This window comes from Oryctolagus cuniculus (genome assembly GCF_964237555.1).
Source record: "Oryctolagus cuniculus chromosome 17 unlocalized genomic scaffold, mOryCun1.1 SUPER_17_unloc_3, whole genome shotgun sequence".
NCBI classification, from domain to species: domain Eukaryota; kingdom Metazoa; phylum Chordata; class Mammalia; order Lagomorpha; family Leporidae; genus Oryctolagus; species Oryctolagus cuniculus.
The window spans coordinates 1,210,078-1,228,001 of record NW_027208204.1 but is presented as its reverse complement, the minus strand read 5'-3'; the positions used below and the strand labels follow the sequence as shown (position 1 = coordinate 1,228,001).

The window sequence follows — 17,924 nt, the reverse complement described above, 5'->3', positions numbered from 1 at the left end:
CACCGCACTGATCGCAGGCGGAGGATTAGCCTTGTGAGCAGCGGTGCCAGCCCAAAACACTGTTCTGTACCTGGTGTCCGCCAGTCTCTGGCTCAGTTGGGAACTGTGTCTTTTTTTTTATTTAAAAGAGTTGCAGAGACAGAAAGGGGGGAGGGAGGGAGGGAGGGAGGAAGAGAGAGAGAGAGAGAGCAAGAGAGAGAGAGAGGGAGTGAGAGAGAGCTTCCATCCTCTGCTTCACTCCCAAAATGGCTGCAATGGCCCTGGTCTGGGCCAGACAGAAGCCAGGAGCTTCTGGGTCTCCCACGTGGGTGGCAGGGACCCCAATATTTGGGATATCTTCCTCTGTTTTTCTCAGGCCATTAGCAGCATGCTGGATGGGAAGTGGAGCAGGTGGGACTCGAACCTGCCACGCCACAGTGCTGGATGGAAAACTGGCTCTTAAAACAAGATCTGGGTGACGCCACTGCCTAGGGCCCCGTGTCCTTGGGCTTTGGAAGGCAGCACGTCTTCAGTGATGCTGACAGCAAGATCCTGCACATCACTCTACTTGAAGGGACCGCACCTGCGAGCACCAGACTCTGGTGGCCACAAGGCGCAGGCGCAAGGGGCTCAGCTCTGCATTTCTGTACTTGGCCACAAGGGGCAGCAGAGCAGACCAGCGATGGTCCACATTTGCATAGGCGCAACCTTTGCTTTCTGATTGGTTGGTACTGTTTCGTTCCATCCAATCTGACTCCCTCTCTGGAGCCCTCATTTGAATAGTGAGTCTATAAATAGGCTACTTAGCGTTGCAACCGCCGTTTGACTTCAAGCGACGGTTCGGGTGCTGTTTTCAGTTACAGCCCGAGGGCCGTCAGGGCCGTCGGAGCCCCAGCCCCGATCCCGGACAGGGCGGCGAGCGAGGGGCAGCGGCGGACGCCGGCGGGAAGGGCGGGCCCGCAGCGCAGCCGTGCGCCAGGTGAGGGCGCGGGTTCGGCCGGGCGGAGAGCTTTCCCGCGTCTGCGCGGCGCCGGCTCCTCAGGCCTGGCGAGTCCCGGTGTCCGCGGCCGGAGCGGCGCCGTCGGCCCTGACCCCGTCCCGGAGCGGGAGCCGGGAAGGGAGAGCGAGGACCCGGCGTCCGCGTGGCTCCTCTCGGTCAGCCCCGGCCGGGCAGAGCTCCTGCGGAGACGCCGCCCGGCGGCCTCGGCCTCTGAGGAGGGAGCGGCGCGGCCCCTGGTGGCCCGGGGTCCCGGCGGTGCCCGCGGGGCGCGGACGCTGAGGGCGCCTGGTGTGGTCAGGCGGATCCCGGAGGAAGCACCTTCGTGGCGGTAGGTGGGGGGTCCCACAAGTTGGTCTCCTCCTCCTGTTGGTGGGTGGGAACAAGGTGCCCTGCCATTGTACTACGGGTCCTACCACATGCCAGTGTTCTTATTTTGGTGTGTCCGTGGTATTTCGGCGGGTTACGGTTGTACTTAGTGGACAAGAGTTGTAAAAAATGGTTCTAGTCACTTGCTCAGCCAGGACGTTCCTGCTCGCGGCCGTTGCTTGGTCTCCGGGTCTTCCGGCATCTGCAGCTAATTAAGCTTTCCCTGAAGGTCATCCTACTCAGTACATTTTACTGGGACCCCCCAAATGGATGGTTGGGTGCCAGTCACCCATGGACCTCGGATTCTGTCTCAGATCTGCATCATTCCCCTAACTGCATGAGTCGGTTCCTAATTCACTCTCATTGTGAGTGTGGCTTTATAAAAGAGAACAGTCATCTAAAAATCTTTAGACCTTTCATTCATGTTTCTATGCTGTCATTTCATTCATGTTTCCAGGGTTGTCAGGATTCTATTGATAGAGTAAGCAACCTGATTTTTTTAAGGAAGTTCCAAAATTTTAAGAATTAATCAAATTACATAGTATCTTTTTACAGACAGTTGCAACATTGTAAAGACTTTGCCTGACTCCATAAGCCTGATTTTTTTCCTTTAAATTATGTTGTTTTTTTTTTTTTTTTTGACAGGCAGAGTGGACAGTGAGAGAGAGAGATAGAGAGAAAGGTCTTCCTTTGCCGTTGGTTCACCCCCCAATGGCCGCTGCAGCCGGTGCACCGCACTGATCGCAGGCGGAGGATTAGCCTTGTGAGCAGCGGTGCCAGCCCAAAACACTGTTCTGTACCTGGTGTCCGCCAGTCTCTGGCTCAGTTGGGAACTGTGTCTTTTTTTTTATTTAAAAGAGTTGCAGAGACAGAAAGGGGGGAGGGAGGGAGGGAGGGAGGAAGAGAGAGAGAGAGAGAGCAAGAGAGAGAGAGAGGGAGTGAGAGAGAGCTTCCATCCTCTGCTTCACTCCCAAAATGGCTGCAATGGCCCTGGTCTGGGCCAGACAGAAGCCAGGAGCTTCTGGGTCTCCCACGTGGGTGGCAGGGACCCCAATATTTGGGATATCTTCCTCTGTTTTTCTCAGGCCATTAGCAGCATGCTGGATGGGAAGTGGAGCAGGTGGGACTCGAACCTGCCACGCCACAGTGCTGGATGGAAAACTGGCTCTTAAAACAAGATCTGGGTGACGCCACTGCCTAGGGCCCCGTGTCCTTGGGCTTTGGAAGGCAGCACGTCTTCAGTGATGCTGACAGCAAGATCCTGCACATCACTCTACTTGAAGGGACCGCACCTGCGAGCACCAGACTCTGGTGGCCACAAGGCGCAGGCGCAAGGGGCTCAGCTCTGCATTTCTGTACTTGGCCACAAGGGGCAGCAGAGCAGACCAGCGATGGTCCACATTTGCATAGGCGCAACCTTTGCTTTCTGATTGGTTGGTACTGTTTCGTTCCATCCAATCTGACTCCCTCTCTGGAGCCCTCATTTGAATAGTGAGTCTATAAATAGGCTACTTAGCGTTGCAACCGCCGTTTGACTTCAAGCGACGGTTCGGGTGCTGTTTTCAGTTACAGCCCGAGGGCCGTCAGGGCCGTCGGAGCCCCAGCCCCGATCCCGGACAGGGCGGCGAGCGAGGGGCAGCGGCGGACGCCGGCGGGAAGGGCGGGCCCGCAGCGCAGCCGTGCGCCAGGTGAGGGCGCGGGTTCGGCCGGGCGGAGAGCTTTCCCGCGTCTGCGCGGCGCCGGCTCCTCAGGCCTGGCGAGTCCCGGTGTCCGCGGCCGGAGCGGCGCCGTCGGCCCTGACCCCGTCCCGGAGCGGGAGCCGGGAAGGGAGAGCGAGGACCCGGCGTCCGCGTGGCTCCTCTCGGTCAGCCCCGGCCGGGCAGGGCTCCTGCGGAGACGCCGCCCGGCGGCCTCGGCCTCTGAGGAGGGAGCGGCGCGGCCCCTGGTGGCCCGGGGTCCCGGCGGTGCCCGCGGGGCGCGGACGCTGAGGGCGCCTGGTGTGGTCAGGCGGATCCCGGAGGAAGCACCTTCGTGGCGGTAGGTGGGGGGTCCCACAAGTTGGTCTCCTCCTCCTGTTGGTGGGTGGGAACAAGGTGCCCTGCCATTGTACTACGGGTCCTACCACATGCCAGTGTTCTTATTTTGGTGTGTCCGTGGTATTTCGGCGGGTTACGGTTGTACTTAGTGGACAAGAGTTGTAAAAAATGGTTCTAGTCACTTGCTCAGCCAGGACGTTCCTGCTCGCGGCCGTTGCTTGGTCTCCGGGTCTTCCGGCATCTGCAGCTAATTAAGCTTTCCCTGAAGGTCATCCTACTCAGTACATTTTACTGGGACCCCCCAAATGGATGGTTGGGTGCCAGTCACCCATGGACCTCGGATTCTGTCTCAGATCTGCATCATTCCCCTAACTGCATGAGTCGGTTCCTAATTCACTCTCATTGTGAGTGTGGCTTTATAAAAGAGAACAGTCATCTAAAAATCTTTAGACCTTTCATTCATGTTTCTATGCTGTCATTTCATTCATGTTTCCAGGGTTGTCAGGATTCTATTGATAGAGTAAGCAACCTGATTTTTTTAAGGAAGTTCCAAAATTTTAAGAATTAATCAAATTACATAGTATCTTTTTACAGACAGTTGCAACATTGTAAAGACTTTGCCTGACTCCATAAGCCTGATTTTTTTCCTTTAAATTATGTTGTTTTTTTTTTTTTTTTTTTTTGACAGGCAGAGTGGACAGTGAGAGAGAGAGATAGAGAGAAAGGTCTTCCTTTGCCGTTGGTTCACCCCCCAATGGCCGCTGCAGCCGGTGCACCGCACTGATCGCAGGCGGAGGATTAGCCTTGTGAGCAGCGGTGCCAGCCCAAAACACTGTTCTGTACCTGGTGTCCGCCAGTCTCTGGCTCAGTTGGGAACTGTGTCTTTTTTTTTATTTAAAAGAGTTGCAGAGACAGAAAGGGGGGAGGGAGGGAGGGAGGGAGGAAGAGAGAGAGAGAGAGAGCAAGAGAGAGAGAGAGGGAGTGAGAGAGAGCTTCCATCCTCTGCTTCACTCCCAAAATGGCTGCAATGGCCCTGGTCTGGGCCAGACAGAAGCCAGGAGCTTCTGGGTCTCCCACGTGGGTGGCAGGGACCCCAATATTTGGGATATCTTCCTCTGTTTTTCTCAGGCCATTAGCAGCATGCTGGATGGGAAGTGGAGCAGGTGGGACTCGAACCTGCCACGCCACAGTGCTGGATGGAAAACTGGCTCTTAAAACAAGATCTGGGTGACGCCACTGCCTAGGGCCCCGTGTCCTTGGGCTTTGGAAGGCAGCACGTCTTCAGTGATGCTGACAGCAAGATCCTGCACATCACTCTACTTGAAGGGACCGCACCTGCGAGCACCAGACTCTGGTGGCCACAAGGCGCAGGCGCAAGGGGCTCAGCTCTGCATTTCTGTACTTGGCCACAAGGGGCAGCAGAGCAGACCAGCGATGGTCCACATTTGCATAGGCGCAACCTTTGCTTTCTGATTGGTTGGTACTGTTTCGTTCCATCCAATCTGACTCCCTCTCTGGAGCCCTCATTTGAATAGTGAGTCTATAAATAGGCTACTTAGCGTTGCAACCGCCGTTTGACTTCAAGCGACGGTTCGGGTGCTGTTTTCAGTTACAGCCCGAGGGCCGTCGGAGCCCCAGCCCCGATCCCGGACAGGGCGGCGAGCGAGGGGCAGCGGCGGACGCCGGCGGGAAGGGCGGGCCCGCAGCGCAGCCGTGCGCCAGGTGAGGGCGCGGGTTCGGCCGGGCGGAGAGCTTTCCCGCGTCTGCGCGGCGCCGGCTCCTCAGGCCTGGCGAGTCCCGGTGTCCGCGGCCGGAGCGGCGCCGTCGGCCCTGACCCCGTCCCGGAGCGGGAGCCGGGAAGGGAGAGCGAGGACCCGGCGTCCGCGTGGCTCCTCTCGGTCAGCCCCGGCCGGGCAGGGCTCCTGCGGAGACGCCGCCCGGCGGCCTCGGCCTCTGAGGAGGGAGCGGCGCGGCCCCTGGTGGCCCGGGGTCCCGGCGGTGCCCGCGGGGCGCGGACGCTGAGGGCGCCTGGTGTGGTCAGGCGGATCCCGGAGGAAGCACCTTCGTGGCGGTAGGTGGGGGGTCCCACAAGTTGGTCTCCTCCTCCTGTTGGTGGGTGGGAACAAGGTGCCCTGCCATTGTACTACGGGTCCTACCACATGCCAGTGTTCTTATTTTGGTGTGTCCGTGGTATTTCGGCGGGTTACGGTTGTACTTAGTGGACAAGAGTTGTAAAAAATGGTTCTAGTCACTTGCTCAGCCAGGACGTTCCTGCTCGCGGCCGTTGCTTGGTCTCCGGGTCTTCCGGCATCTGCAGCTAATTAAGCTTTCCCTGAAGGTCATCCTACTCAGTACATTTTACTGGGACCCCCCAAATGGATGGTTGGGTGCCAGTCACCCATGGACCTCGGATTCTGTCTCAGATCTGCATCATTCCCCTAACTGCATGAGTCGGTTCCTAATTCACTCTCATTGTGAGTGTGGCTTTATAAAAGAGAACAGTCATCTAAAAATCTTTAGACCTTTCATTCATGTTTCTATGCTGTCATTTCATTCATGTTTCCAGGGTTGTCAGGATTCTATTGATAGAGTAAGCAACCTGATTTTTTTAAGGAAGTTCCAAAATTTTAAGAATTAATCAAATTACATAGTATCTTTTTACAGACAGTTGCAACATTGTAAAGACTTTGCCTGACTCCATAAGCCTGATTTTTTTCCTTTAAATTATGTTGTTTTTTTTTTTTTTTTTTTTTGACAGGCAGAGTGGACAGTGAGAGAGAGAGATAGAGAGAAAGGTCTTCCTTTGCCGTTGGTTCACCCCCCAATGGCCGCTGCAGCCGGTGCACCGCACTGATCGCAGGCGGAGGATTAGCCTTGTGAGCAGCGGTGCCAGCCCAAAACACTGTTCTGTACCTGGTGTCCGCCAGTCTCTGGCTCAGTTGGGAACTGTGTCTTTTTTTTTATTTAAAAGAGTTGCAGAGACAGAAAGGGGGGAGGGAGGGAGGGAGGGAGGAAGAGAGAGAGAGAGAGAGCAAGAGAGAGAGAGAGGGAGTGAGAGAGAGCTTCCATCCTCTGCTTCACTCCCAAAATGGCTGCAATGGCCCTGGTCTGGGCCAGACAGAAGCCAGGAGCTTCTGGGTCTCCCACGTGGGTGGCAGGGACCCCAATATTTGGGATATCTTCCTCTGTTTTTCTCAGGCCATTAGCAGCATGCTGGATGGGAAGTGGAGCAGGTGGGACTCGAACCTGCCACGCCACAGTGCTGGATGGAAAACTGGCTCTTAAAACAAGATCTGGGTGACGCCACTGCCTAGGGCCCCGTGTCCTTGGGCTTTGGAAGGCAGCACGTCTTCAGTGATGCTGACAGCAAGATCCTGCACATCACTCTACTTGAAGGGACCGCACCTGCGAGCACCAGACTCTGGTGGCCACAAGGCGCAGGCGCAAGGGGCTCAGCTCTGCATTTCTGTACTTGGCCACAAGGGGCAGCAGAGCAGACCAGCGATGGTCCACATTTGCATAGGCGCAACCTTTGCTTTCTGATTGGTTGGTACTGTTTCGTTCCATCCAATCTGACTCCCTCTCTGGAGCCCTCATTTGAATAGTGAGTCTATAAATAGGCTACTTAGCGTTGCAACCGCCGTTTGACTTCAAGCGACGGTTCGGGTGCTGTTTTCAGTTACAGCCCGAGGGCCGTCAGGGCCGTCGGAGCCCCAGCCCCGATCCCGGACAGGGCGGCGAGCGAGGGGCAGCGGCGGACGCCGGCGGGAAGGGCGGGCCCGCAGCGCAGCCGTGCGCCAGGTGAGGGCGCGGGTTCGGCCGGGCGGAGAGCTTTCCCGCGTCTGCGCGGCGCCGGCTCCTCAGGCCTGGCGAGTCCCGGTGTCCGCGGGACTCTGGGAGGCAGCAGATGATGGCTTAAGTGCTTAGTTCCTGCCACCCATGTGGGAGACCTGGACTGAATTCTGGGCTTCTGGATTCTGCCTGGCCCAGCCCCAGCTGTTGCAGGCATTTGGGGAAGTGAACCAGCAGATGGAAGATCTGTCCCTTCTGTCTCCATTTCTCTGCCTTTCACCTCAAATGAAAATAATTAAGTAAAAGTTAAAAAAAAGATGGCTGAGTATGATGACTTGTGAGCTGACTTTGACTTTCAAATTTACATTCAAACAGCCGTATGTGGCTAGTGGCTGCTGTATTGGATCCTAAAGCTCTATGCAGATAATGCAGAGCACACAGTAGTTGCTGTTGTTGGACTGTGTCCTCACAAAGTTCACATATTAGAAACTGAATTCCGGGGCCAGCGCCGGAATTAATCCTCCACCTGCAGCACTGGCATCCCATATGGGCGCTGGGTTCTAGTCCCAGTTGCTCCTCTTCCAGTCACAGCTCTCTGCTGTGGCCCGGGAGGGCAGTGGAGGATGGCCCAGGTGCTTGGGGGACCAGGAGGAAGCACCTGGCTCCTGGATTTGGATCAGCACGGCGCAGGCTGTGGCGGCCATTTGGGGAGAACCAACGGAGGGAGGACCTTTCTCTCTGTTTCTCTCTCTCTCTCTCTCTCTAACTATAACTCTACCTGTCAAAAAAAAAAAAAAAGAAACTGAATTCCAAATCTCCTGTGTTGATGGTGTTTGGAGGTAGAGGCTGTGGGAGGTACTTAGGATTGGATGAGGTCAGGACAGAGGGAGCCCCATCGGCATTAGCAGCATTTTAGAAAGAGGGACCTGCGCCAGCATATGTGCTGTGTCCCAGCATGTGATGCTCTGTGTCGTGTTCTAATGCAGTAAGAGGGCCCCCAGCAGATGCTGAGCAGAAGTCTGCACCATGGTCTTGGACTAACCAGGTCCAGAACCATGAGCCAAATGAGCTTCTTTATAAATCACTCAGTCTTAGGTATTTTGCTGTAGCAACAGAAAACTAAGATAGTAGCATGCTTTACCCACACACTACCATAGGGCTTAGTTCACTTAACACACCTATATATCTAGGAGACAGACTATCACAGTCTATTAATTTTTTATAACTGCTGCATCCTCTTATTATTCACAAAGGCAATCCTTTCTCAGTCTGGAGAGCCATAGGCCATCACTTTTATAATAAGCCCTAAGAGTCCATATGTTATCATAACCAAGTACCTCCCAACAACTGAAATTCCCCACACTTCATAGTTATCAGCCTGGGCCCGAGAGAGCTTGACACTAACCAGTACCTTTGAGGAACTTGGGAAACAATTTATCATGAGCCACTGCCCTAAAATACATTCAGTGCACGTGGCCTGTGCCCTGAATTCAGCGGTGGTTGGTCTTTTTTAATGGTTCTCCTTTAAAGAGCAAGGTCTTCCGAGAAAGACGGCAGTTAAGGTGGAGCACCTGCGGCTGATCTTGCTCCTGTTTTGGAGAGAGTGGCCAAGGGGCATTGTGCAGCAGTGGGGTGACTGCTCGCTGGTGGTGACTCTCACTGCCTCTCAGTTGTCCTGAAGCCTTGTGGATCTCTGGCTAATTTTGGGCCTTGAGATAGCCTGCCTCTTAGGATATTTCTGCTTGTGAGAAACTTTAAAATTTCCCAGGTCCCAGGGGCCAGCGCTGTGATGCAGTAGGTTAATCCTCTGTGGCATCAGCATCCCATATGGATGCCGGTTCGAGTCCCGGCTGCTCCTCTTCCAATCCGGCTCTCTGCTGTGGCCTGGGAAAGCAGTAGAAGATGGCCCACATCCTTGGGTCCCTGCACCCATGTGGGAGACCTGGAAGAAGCTCCTGGCTCCTGGCTTTGGATTGGCACAGCTCTGGCCTTTGTGGCCATTTGGGACTGAGCCAGTGGAAGAAAGACCTTTCTCTCTGTCTCCTCTCCCTCTCACTGTCTGTAACTCTACCTCTCAAATAAGTAAATAAAAAGCTTTTTAAAAAAGAAAATTTCCCAGGTCCAAATGGCCTCTAGAGAAAGAAATTTCACTAACCTGTTCCGATCTCTAGCTGTTGCTGCTGCTGCCGCTGCTTCTTCCTCTTCCTGATTTAATGTATTTATTTGAAAGGCAGAGAGAGAGAGAGAGAGAGTGAGCGAGAGCGAGAGAGAGATTTTCTATCTGCTAGTTCACTCCCCAAATGGCTGCAACAACAGCTGGGGTTGGACCAGGCTGAAGCTAGGAGCCAGGAGCTCCTCCGGGTCTCCCACTTGGGTGCAGAGGCACAAGGACTTGGGTCATTCTTCTACTGTCTTCCCAGGTACATTAGGAGGGAATGGGATCAGAAGTGGAGCAGCTGGGACTTGAACCTGTGTCCACATGGGATGCTGGCACTGAAGGTGGCTTAGCCTGCTACACCACAGCGCTGGCCCTAGCTCCTTCTTCTTGAGGTCCCCACGAGGCAGTAGATGCACTATTTGGTGTCAGATCTGGCTACAGACTCAGCTTCAATGGAACAATCTCTTAAGAGCATTTTGGGTGGATACCTAGTGCACTGGCTGCTGGGCTTTAGGATGTTAGACTATATTTCCTAACAATTCATATAGTGGGGTGCATTGGGGGGGAATAAAGGGACCATCTAAAACGCACTCAGCAATCTTGCTGCGTCATCCGTGGGGGCAGACTGGGTGTTAGGCATTGAGGGAAGGGCACAGGGGCTTTGTGGAGAAGGAAGGCTGCCTTTTCAGGATTCCTGACCTAATAGAAAACTGGGGGTGAGGGATGGACAGTGCCTTTTACTACACTCATTTCCAAGCAACCCCTAGAAGAGTGGGCCCAGGTCGTGTAACCTTCAAACCAGGGTTCATCACAGTGGAGTAGACGCACTTATTGGCCCCAATTCCTCGCCCCTCCCTGATCCGCACACTTGCCGTAGTCTCATTGTGGGAAGACTGTGGCTTGCTGTGGCCCATGTGATGAAGAAGCAATGAAGACATAGTGGTTCTGAGCCTAGGCTGGAGGGGCCGCGTGAGTTTCTGTGGCCCTCATGTGCTTCTGCCTTCACTGTGAGAAGAGCTGCTCTCGGGGAGCAGCTGCCTCGGCCAGCCTGGGCCCCAGAGTGAATACCTGTGACCAGAGCCGCCCTGGCTGATCGGCAGACCCGTGTGAGAAGCAAAGCCAACCCTGCCAGCACAGCGCTCGAGCAAAACTGTGGAGATGATCAGGCACACGTGTCCTAGGTGTCCTCAGTCACCCGGGTTGACTGTCTCGTGCAGCTGAAGTATGAAAACACGGGACAGGGTGAATAAAGAAACTGTTGAACGGTCATCTTGCTGTGATCCCATCTTGCTTAGTTCACTCTGCCCATTTGGCTAGAATCTGCCCAGGTGTCCTCCCTCCCCAAAATTCCTTTGGGTCAGCACTTCATGAGTTTTGGGCCCTTCTTGAACACTGTCCCTGTTATTGTAGCCCTGGACTTGTTAGGTCACAGTCCCTGGCTTCACCACTTAGCTCTGCTCATTTACAATCCCAGGTGTCTGTGTTTTGTGCATTTAGAGTCTCAAAACTCTTCTCTCCTAACATTTTTTAGGTTCCAGGCTTTTTTTGATTCTCAATTGCATATCTGTTAAATGCAACCCTTCGCTTGTATAAGGCTTGCTCTCTGCACTTATTTCAGTTGGCCTTTATGCAAAGTCTGCTTTAACAGCATGCAGGCTCAATGTTCATTAGAAACCCTTCTCCCCATCTTGTAGCCGCCTGCCTTCACTTTCCATCCAAGTTCAACCTAACCCAGCTGGCTTTTTCCTACCTGTATCACCACGACCTACAGAGCGGAAAGAATGGTGATTGTAACCCACTCTGTGTTTTGGGATGGTGTATGACATAGCGTTACTGTGACCAGAGCTAACACTGATGAGGTTATAGGTTCAGGTGCTACAACAGAGACCCACACAACAGTAGGTTAAAATAAAAAAATCAGTTTATTGGGCTCTTGAGTAACGACGTGGTGAGGATGTCCGGGGCTAGTGTTTTGGCTCATGTGTCAGGGACCCAGGTGCCTTTTATTGCTCTGCCTTCCTTGGGGTGTGGCTCTCATCCACATGGAGATTTCATACCCTTCATTTCCTTCCACCCTGCAAGCCCACACAGCTACAGCGTGGTGCAAAACTCTCTTTCCAGCAGTACCCGCCAACACTTAAAGCTTCAGCTTGAAGCCCTGTTTCCGCTTCTGTTCCATCCTCGGCGTCTTCCTCTTCTTGAATGGGGGTGCTGCTCCCTACTGTGTTCTCCAAGACTCTGCAGCTTCCCAATCCCACCAGGATGTCAGGAGCCAGAGCCAGTGGAGCCTGTTGCCCTGGACGTGGGAGGCCCTGGCTTCCAGGATGGGAAGCTGCAAAGCAATGTTAACATTGTGCCTTCCAGACTTTGCCAGACACCAGTCCTCCTCGCCTTGCTCTGTCTTCCCCACCCTCATCTCCCTGCTAACCTCTAGCCTTGAAGTAGCCAGAGGGCCTCTGCTTTCTCCTGGCCTTCCCTATAACACCTCAGGAGTGTAGAGAGCACACAGAGCCTTGTTAAAGTAGGTGCCTGTGTCTTGGAGATTGACTCAGGACAGCTGGCATAGGGGAGCCCCCAGGTGGAGGCATACGTCCCTGTGTTGGCAGGGTGGAACACCCTGACTCCATGTGAGCCTTCCAGACCACGTGGATGTGTGTCTTCATCTGGTTGCTTATTTGCATCCTTACATCATCCTTTCTGATCAGTTGGCAAGACTAAGTAACTATTTTTCTGGATTCTAGCAAGTGATTGTGCCCAAAGAGGGATGTCACAGGAATCCGGATTTATAGCTACCCAGTCAGAAGCACAGGTGGCAAACTGGATTTTTGATTGACACCTGAAGTAAGGTCAGCATGTGGGACTAAGCCCTTAGCTTGTGCGACCTGACACTAGCTGTGTCATAATTGAATTGAATTATAGAATGCCCACTTGGCATTCACAGAGAATTGCAGAACTGCCCATTGGTTTTGGTTTTAAAAAGATTTGTTTATTTACTTTAAAGGCAGAGTTACAGAGAGAGAGAGAGAGAGAGAGAGAGAGAGAGAGAGAGAGAGAGGTTTCCATCCGCTGGTTCACTTCCCAGTTGGCTGCAATGGCCGGAGCTGAGCCAATCCAAAGCCAGGAGCCAGAAGCTTCCCCTGGGTCCCCCACATGGGAGCAGGGGCCCAAGGACTTCGGCCATCTTCTACTGCTTTCCCAGGCCATAGCAGAGAGCTGGATCAGAAGTGGAGCAGCTGGGACTTGAACCAGCTCCCATATGGGAGGCCGGCACTGCAGGTGCCAGCTTGACCCACTACACCACAGCGCTGGCCTCTGCGCATTGTTATTAGTACCATTTCATCTTATATTTTAGACTCAGGAATACTGGTAGCTTGCTGAAGTGCTTCTCACTCCTAGTGACAAACTTTGGACAGTGACTTGGGAGGTATTATGATCCAGATATTCTGACCACCCCCAAGGCCCTCCGAGACCGACAAGAGGAAGCGGGTCCTCTGTGAGCCGGAGGTCTAGTCCCCCTCTGTTGACTGGTTCTCAGTGATTCAGGGGAGAGAAAGCACCAGAACACCTGGTATTTGATTTAAAAGTCTATGCCTTGAGGATGTGTTATTGGGTTCTTGGAGACTGACTTAATGGAGGAAGAGAAATGAGAATTCTTGCTGGTGCTGTGCCCCTGGGGTGGGCTTGAGTCCCTCGGAGGCTTCTAGAAGCAGTCTTGCTTTTCTTGCCTGTGGCCCCTGTTACTGCATATAATACATATTTGACAACATTTTGATTTCTCACCATCTGGCTAGAATTGCTTATGAATATCACACCCATGAATGTAAGCAAATAAATATTTTATAAGCACCGCTGAGATGCCAATATTCAGAAAACAGGACTTGCAGGTGACAGAGGCAGGACGGTCACTCCGTGTTTTCCTCGGGGGCTTCGCTCTCTTCACCTTCTGCCGAGGACTCTGGAGGGGGCGTTTTCTCGGCGGGGGCCTCGCTGAGCTCCCTGTGGGAAGAGAGCAGAGCAAGGTTTCCACTCCTGCCACTCTCCCTGCCTCCCCAAACTCAGTACGGTGAAGTGGCCCTGTCACGTACCCTGCGTCCTTGTCGGGAAGCTCTTCCTTTACGGAAGGCTCCTTGTCCGGGGGCAAGTCCTTGGCTTTCTTGCGTGTGCCACCGAAAGGGCTGAGCAGACGCCTCAGCCAGAGTGGCCACCTCAGCCGGAAGAAGCCCTAGGAAAGACAAAAAGACATGTGAATTGAGCATTTTCCCTGCTGTCTCCAGCCACACGCTGCAGCCTCCTCCCATTTACCTGAGTCTCATCTTCCGAACACTTTCTAGGCACTGATTGGTGAAAGCTCCTTGGGGAAAAACACACACAAGGCCATTAGAGATGAGTGCCATTGTTCACTTCTCACAGTGTGCATCTCCGGTCTTCCTGGGATGACACATGCACCTCAGCCATCACTGCAGTGAGTGCTCACTACAAGCCTGGGGTCTCAGATGCAGTACCCAGGGCGCTGGGCTTCCAGGAGCCCTCTGTCCCTACAGACCTGCAGTGTCTCTGGGGAGACTTTTGTCTGTTGTCAGTCCCAGTGCCTTTCTCAGCCAAGTGTGCTTGTGCAGTGGACACACTGCACCACCACACGGGGCAGAAGTATTTTCTCTCTCCAGAGGCATTTGACACCTGCCCCTTTAGGATTTAGCCTCACAAGCATCATTCACTGGGGTGTAGGGAGAAAATGCTTGTGTTTCCATAGCTGCTCTAGTCCCCTATAAATTGAATCCTATGAAGCAATGCCCGAGTCCAATAGCAACGTTACCCAGCTCAAAGATTTTTCTCACTGCAGGGTGTCTGTCACTGATGGAAGATTGAGTAGTGAAACCAGTTTAAAGGACAAAACCAACGTGGAAATACAAGGTACCCTTTTTGAATATGATTAAAACAGAAAAAGAGTGCATTGTTTCAGCAACTGCTTGTGTCTACAGAGCGTGTGGGTATTGATTTGCAATAGAAATTGTAGCACACAGCCCAAGCTCACTATGACCAAGGGAGAAGTCCCTGGCTGGGGAGGAATCATCCTCTCTGTGATACTCACTGGCAGTGTGACTATGGGACCAGTATTGTCCCTTTCTCCTTGTATGCTTATCATAACAGGGAGAGACAAACGGTCTGAGAAGGTGTGAATAAAAGGCATAGGCAGCGGGGGTCTGGAAACCAGTAAGTTTTCCAGCCACCTCATACGTTTTACTCTCCAGCAGCCTTGAGGGCGACTGTCCCCCTTCCCCCAGTGTCATGTGTCTTTCCATAGCCCTTCTCCGAGCCTCTGGAAAGGCCTCTGAACTGGCCAGATGCCACCAGCAGCAGGAACAGCACAAACAAAGCCCCTCCCTAGCTGCTGTGTCTCGGAAGGACCACTGACAGCACATGTGTCCGTGCTGGTGCCGTCTCCCCAGCCATGGCTGGGGACCAGATTTGCTGGAATCAGGCAAAACACTCAGATGGATAGTCTTCTGCCTCTGGCAATGTCCTCATTCTAAAATGAGCAGGTTTAAATAGATGAGTTCTCAGTACTCCTCTACTTCTAAAATTCTAATGTAACAATTGTCAGACTGATACTTACGTTGAAGATTTTTCTATGTCTTCTCTTCCTCTTCCTCTATGAGAGTAAATCTGTTTTGTAAGGAAAAGCAGTCATTATTCACCATAATGATTCTATCTCCAAATCGTTTACCTTCCCTTTCTTTCTCTAAAAGCCTTGCCTGCCCAATAAGATAGCTTTTTTGAGGACAGGAATTCTGTCTTGTTAATAGTTCTCACTCTTCCACAGTTCTTGGTCTTGAATGCCTCTGGGACTTAATACATTCTATTGACAGCCAGTCATCAGTGAGTCCTCTTAAAAGTGGAATGGGAGTGCAGTGTCATGCATTTAATCTATATTAATTTGGGAACATGGAAGTTGTAGTCCTTAAACAAAATTTAAAAAATCTGGAAGAAAAAAAAGTGGAGTAGTAGGAAACACCCTTAACCTGCTGAAAGTATGGACCAGAAACCTAAACAATGGTGTTTTAAAGGCAAGAACAGGAGTAGGATACTTATTAGACTGCTACTAGTCATCATTGTTGAAAAGGCTGAAATTAGTGCAATAAGAAAAATAAATGGGGTATAATTACTGCAAAGGAAGAGACAAAACTGTCATCATTTGCATAGGAGATGGTGGACAACCTAAAAAAAAAAGCCCAAGATAATCAGCTGACATTTTGTTGGACGTAACGTGTGGGTCCGGGGAGGTGACTAGGTGCTGAGTCAGGAGAGTAGTACAGTGAATCTCCTGTTTGTTGTGCACCACCAGTGACTAGAGGGAAAATGGAGTACAGAGCCCTTCTTTAATAGCAATAGAAAGGAATAAACTATCTTGGAATAAACTCAACGAAAGTTGTGTAAGATTTATGTGATGAGGATGCTCTTCTGAAGTCCATAAAATGTCATGTTTCTAGGGTATCATAAAGATGTCAGTTCTCAAATTAATCTACAAATTCAAGGCAACTTAACTCAAACCCCAAGAAAACTTTTTACAAAATCTGACCAGCTGCCATCTTTTAGGAAAAAATAGATGAGAAAAACTACTAAATTTATGAAAAAGATTAGAGAGCAGGAGCTTACCCTACACTGAAACTATGTAGTGTTAGGGTGGGCACTACCCATGCTGGTCTCTTTCTCATCTCTATGCTGTGATCACTTACTTCTTGTGGCTAGACATGTCTTTTAAAAAACTTTCATTACCTCCACTTTGACTATGACCTTGTCTAAACAAGATAAGAATCGGAGAACTCAGAGGGCTTCCATAGCCTTGGAAACTCATGACTGGAGCATAGGGAGATTACTGATGCCATAGACAGGAGTGTCAATTGGTAAAGTCAACAACAGGAGTCACTGTGCACTTACCCCTCATGTAGGATCTCTGTCCTTAATGTGCTGTGCATTGAGATTTAATGCTATAACGAGTACTCAAACAATATATTTCACTTTGTGTTTCTATGGGGGTGCAAACTGTTGAAATCTTTACTTAATGCATACTAAACTGATCCTCTGTAAAAAACAAAAAAAAAAAAAAGAAATTATCAACTCCCAACTTGACTCTCACTGGGATTAAACATGACAATAGGTCTGATCTGATTTCATCATCATTTAAAAAAATCATCTATTATTTTTCACTTTATGTTTCTGTGTGGGAGCAAACTGTTGAAATCCTTACTTTGAAGGGTTAAAAAGTTAAAAGCCGCTTCCCCCTCCTCCCCCAAACCTCCTCTGGTGAACTTTCCTGACCTCCTTAGACTTGCTCTGCATAGCCATTCTCTATAAAGTTAATTGGTCAGTAAATTACCCCAATGTGAGCGTAACCTTAGTTTCACCTAAATAAGATAGAAAAAGTCACCATATATCTCTTTGCCTCCTGGAACCCTGACCCCACCAGGTGTCCCTTATCGCCATTAGGCTGCATTTCTAGGTATCATCAAGGCAGTTCCTGCAATCTTGTGTGGCCCTCCCTTTTGGCAATAGGAGGCTTTTTGATACTCCCTGTGTTCATAAATCAACTGATTGTAAAATCACTTAACTTGTATCAATTGTTTACTCTATACCACTGTCTGCTCTACGCAATAATTGATTTTCTTTGTTTAAACGTGTATAAAAACCCCAACCCAAGACTATTCGAGGCCGCTCGCCTATACTGGGACGGGGGCCCCGACATGTCGGAACATCAATAAACTTTACCCTTTGTTAATTACATGAGAGAAGGTCTCTTGGAGCGTTTTTGGGGTGGCAAGAGCAATTCAACTCTAATTCGACTGTAACATATGGAGGTCCCACCGAGATGGCTCTGCTGCCCACTGACGTCTCCAATGGACATCTCTCAGGGTAAGTAAAGGCGCCTAAAGGATAGGGACTCTGTGCACGTGCATTTCTGTTTCTGTATCTGGTTCAGGCCTGAAGCGGTTTCGGGCTGGCACGGTAGACGTTGGGCTGGCAGACGTGCCCGGAAGCCACAACGCTACAGCCTCGAGGGACGCCTCGGGAGGACCGGGAGACTGAGGACGCTCAGCGAAACTCCCATCTGGAATTCCCGCGGTCGGGAATTTGGTGCCAGCATCAGTATTCATCCTTTCTCTTTCAGGTTTTACTTCTATTGCATAAACTGTTTTCAGACTCACATTTTGTATTGCCGGCATTGTCACAGGGCTCTGATGCGGTTCCAGAGTCTGTGTTTGTCTGTTTGTGTGTGGCATTGTCGCGAGACTCTGAAGTGGTCCCAGAGTCTGCATTTGTAGGTTCTGAAGTGGTTCCGGAACTTGCATTTGTATTGCCGGCATTGTCACAGGGCTCTGATGCGGTTCCAGAGTCTGTGTTTGTCTGTTTGTGTGTGGCATTGTCGCAAGACTCTGAAGTGGTCCCAGAGTCTGCATTTGTAGGTTCTGAAGTGGTTCCGGAACTTGCATTTGTATTGCCGGCATTGTCACAGGGCTCTGATGCGGTTCCAGAGTCTGTGTTTGTCTGTTTGTGTGTGGCATTGTCGCAAGACTCTGAAGTGGTCCCAGAGTCTGCA

General features: G+C 51.6%; 2 long non-coding RNA genes across 2 annotated transcripts in view; one reads left to right on the top strand and one right to left on the bottom strand.

Annotated features, from left to right (window-relative positions):
* The first annotated feature begins 3,066 nt into the window (after nt 1-3,066).
* LOC138847916 (uncharacterized) lies at nt 3,067-17,118 on the top strand. The gene is made up of 2 exons (XR_011385788.1): nt 3,067-7,182; nt 14,172-17,118. It is a non-coding gene; the product is annotated as an uncharacterized lncRNA (long non-coding RNA).
* Nucleotides 13,175-17,924, bottom strand: part of LOC138847915 (uncharacterized) — a 63,876-nt gene continuing 59,126 nt past the window's right edge. Inside the window, exons 2-3 of the long non-coding RNA XR_011385787.1 lie at nt 13,417-14,995; nt 13,175-13,327 (exon numbers count right to left, since the gene is read on the bottom strand). This is a non-coding gene — a long non-coding RNA (uncharacterized lncRNA). The remainder of the gene's footprint in view (nt 13,328-13,416; nt 14,996-17,924) is intronic.